Here is a 3,697-nt window from a genome sequence, read left to right as displayed (position 1 = left end):
ATTTCCATTGATGAGTGCAAAGAAAGAACCGCTAGGATGCGTGCCTATGAAAATAAAGATGAAGATCTAAAAGTTATTGATGTGTCCTCTATTAAATCTTTGTTTTGCAATATGAATCTTAATAATTATGGGACTGATTATGATCCACCTTTACCTAGAAGGTGTTCCAAGAATGTGGAGTTTTTAGATCTTGATGCTAAAATTGATGAAAGTGGGATCAAATAAATTAAAACCATAGATGTTGCTAAACCCACTATTTTGGATTTCAAGGAATTTAATTATGAAAATTGCTCTTTGATTGATTGTATTTCCTTGTTGCAATCCGTGCTAAATTCTCCTCACGCTTATAGTCAAAATAAAGCGTTTACTAAACATATTGTTCATGCCTTGATGCAATCTTATGCAGAAAAACTTGAGTTGGAAGTTTCTATCCCTAGAAAACTTTATGATTAGTGGGAACCAACTATTAAAATTAAGATTAAAGATCATGAGTTCTATGCTTTATGTGATTTGGGTGCTAGTGTTTCCACGATTCCAAAGACTTTGTGTGATTTGTTAGGTTTCCGTGATTTTGATGATTGCTCTCTAAACTTGCACCTTGCGGATTCCACTATTAAGAAACCTATGGGAAGAATTAATGATGTTCTTATTGTTGCAAATAGGAATTATGTACCCATAGATTTTATTGTTCTTGACATAGATTGCAATCCTTCATGTCCTATTATTCTTGGTAGACCTTTCCTTAGAACGATTGGTGCAATTATTGATATGAAGCAAGGAAATATTAGATTCCAAGTAGAACTGTTGGGAAGACTTGGGGAAAGTCTTGATATCTTGCTGTAAAAAACAGAACCTTTAGCGCTCATGAGAACTGCTGCCATTTTTATTCGAAAAGTGATATTTAGTTAATTCTTTTTGCAGATGATTAATAGATAAATTCCTCACGTCAAGAAATTTATTTTAGAATTTTTGGGGTTCCATATCTTGCGCTAGCTACAGATTACTACAGACTGTTCTGTTTTTGACAGATTCTATTTTTCGTGTGTTGTTTGCTTATTTTGATGAATCTATGGCTAGTAAAATAGTTTATAAACCATAGAGAAGTTGGAATACAGTAGGTTTAACACCAATATAAATAAATAATGAGTTCATTCCAGTACCTTGAAGTGGTCTTTTGTTTTTTTTCGCTAACGGAGCTCACGACATTTTCTACTTTAAGTTTTGTGTTGTGAAGTTTTCAAGTTTTGGGTAAATATTTGATGGATTATGGAACAAGGAGTGGCAAGAGCCTAAGCTTGGGGATGCCCATGGCACCCCCAAGATAATCTAAGGACACCTAAAAGCCAAAGCTTGGGGATGCCCCGGAAGGCATCCCCTCTTTTCGTCTACTTCTATCGGTAACTTTACTTGGAGCTATATTTTTATTCACCACATGATATGTGTTTTGCTTGGAGCATATTGTATGATTTGAGTCTTTGCTTTTTAGTTTACCACAATCATCCTTGCTGTACACACCTTTTGAGAGATCCATACATGATTTGGAATTTGTTAGAATACTCTATGTGCTTCACTTATATCTTTTTGAGTTATATAGTTTTGCTCTAGTACTTTACTTATATCTTTTAGAGCACGGTGGTGGATTTGTTTTATAGAAACTATTGATCTCTCATGCTTCACTTGGATTATTTTGAGAGTCTTAAATAGCATGGTAATTTGCTTAAATAATCCTAATATGCTAGGTATTCAAGATTAGTAAAAAAAATCTTATGAGTGTTTTGAATACTAAGAAAAGTTTGATGCTTGATGATTGTTTTGAGATATGGAGGTAATAATATCAAAGTCGTGCTAGTTGAGTAGTTGTGAATTTGAGAAATGCTTGTGTTGAAGTTTGCAAGTCCCGTAGCATGCACGTATGGTAAACGTTATGTAACAAATTTGAAACATGAGGTGTTATTTGATTGTCCTCCTTATGAGTGGCGGTCGGGGACGAGCAATGGTATTTTCCTACCAATCTATCCCCCTAGGAGCATGCACGTAGTGCTTGGTTTTTGATGACTTGTAGATTTTTGCAATAAGTATGTGAGTTATTTAGGACTAATGTTGAGTCCATGGATTATAGGCACTCTCACCCTTCCATCATTGCTAGCCTCTTCAATACCGTGCATTGCCCTTTCTCATATTGAGTTGGTGCAAACTTCGCCAGTGCATCCAAACCCCGTGATATGATACGCTCTTTCACACATAAACCTCCTTATATCTTCCTCAAAACAGCCACCATACCTACCTATTATGGAATTTCCATAGCCATTCCGAGATATATTGCCATGCAACTTTCAACCATTCCGTTTATCATGACACATTCATCATTGTCATATTGCTTAGCATGATCATGTAGTTGACATAGTATTTGTGTCAAAGCCACCATTCATAATTCTTTCATACATGTCACTCTTGGTTCATTGCATATCCCGGTACACCGCCGGAGGCATTCATATAGGGTCATATCTTGTTCTAAATATCGAGTTGTAATTCTTGAGTTGTAAGTAAATAGAAGTGTGATGACCGTCATTCATAGAGCATTGTTCCAAAAAAAGGCCAAGTAAAAAAATATAAAAGGGACAATGCTACTATCCTTTGCCACACTTGTGCTTCAAAGTAGCACCATAATCTTCATGATAGAGAGTCTTTTGTTTTGTCACTTTCATATACTAGTGGGAAATTTTTATTATAGAACTTGGCTTGTATATTCCAACAATAGGCCTCCTCAAGTGCCCTAGGTCTTCGTGAGCAAGCAAGTTGGATGCATACCCACTTAGTTTCTTTTGTTGAGCTTTCATACATTTATAGCTCTAGTGCACCCGTTGCATGGCAATCCCTACTCCTTGCATTAACATCAATCGATGGGCATCTCCATAGCCCATTGATTAGCCTCGTTGATGTGAGACTTCCTCCTTTTTTGTCTTCTCCACATAACCCCCATCATATTCTATTCCACCCATAGTGCTATATCAATGGCTCACGCTCATATATTGCGTGAAAGTTTATAGGTTTGAGATTACTAAAGTATGAAACAATTGCTTGGCTTGTCATCGGGGTTGTGCATGATGAGAGCATTCTTCTGTGACGAAAATGGAGCATGACTAAACTATATGATTTTGTAGGGATGAACTTTCTTTGGCCATGTTATTTTGAGAAGACGTGATTGCTTACTTAGTATGCTTGAAGTATTATTATTTTTATGTCAATATGAACTTTTATCTTGAATCTTTCGGATTTGAATATTCATACCACAATTAAGAAGAATTACATTAAAATTATGCCAAGTAGCACTCCGCATCAAAAATTCTGTTTTTATCATTTACCTACTCGAGGACGAGTAGGAATTAAGCTTGGGGATGTTTGATATGTCTCCAACGTATCTATAATTTTTGATTGCTCCATGCTATATTATCTACAGTTTTGGACATTATTGGGCTTTATTATCCAATTTTATATTATTTTGGGACTAACCTATTAACCGGAGGCCCCAGCCCAGAATTGCTGTTTTTTTTGCCTAATTTAGGGTTTCGAAGAAAAGGAATATCAAACGGAGTCCAAACGGAATGAAACCTTCGGGAACGTGATTTTCTCACCGAACATGATCCAGGAGACTTGGACCCTACGTCAAGAAACAAAGGAGGAGGCCACGAGGTAGGGG

The sequence above is a fragment of the Triticum dicoccoides genome, chromosome 2A, assembly GCF_002162155.2.
Source record: "Triticum dicoccoides isolate Atlit2015 ecotype Zavitan chromosome 2A, WEW_v2.0, whole genome shotgun sequence".
NCBI lineage: Eukaryota > Viridiplantae > Streptophyta > Magnoliopsida > Poales > Poaceae > Triticum > Triticum dicoccoides.
Note: the sequence above shows the minus strand (reverse complement) of the source record.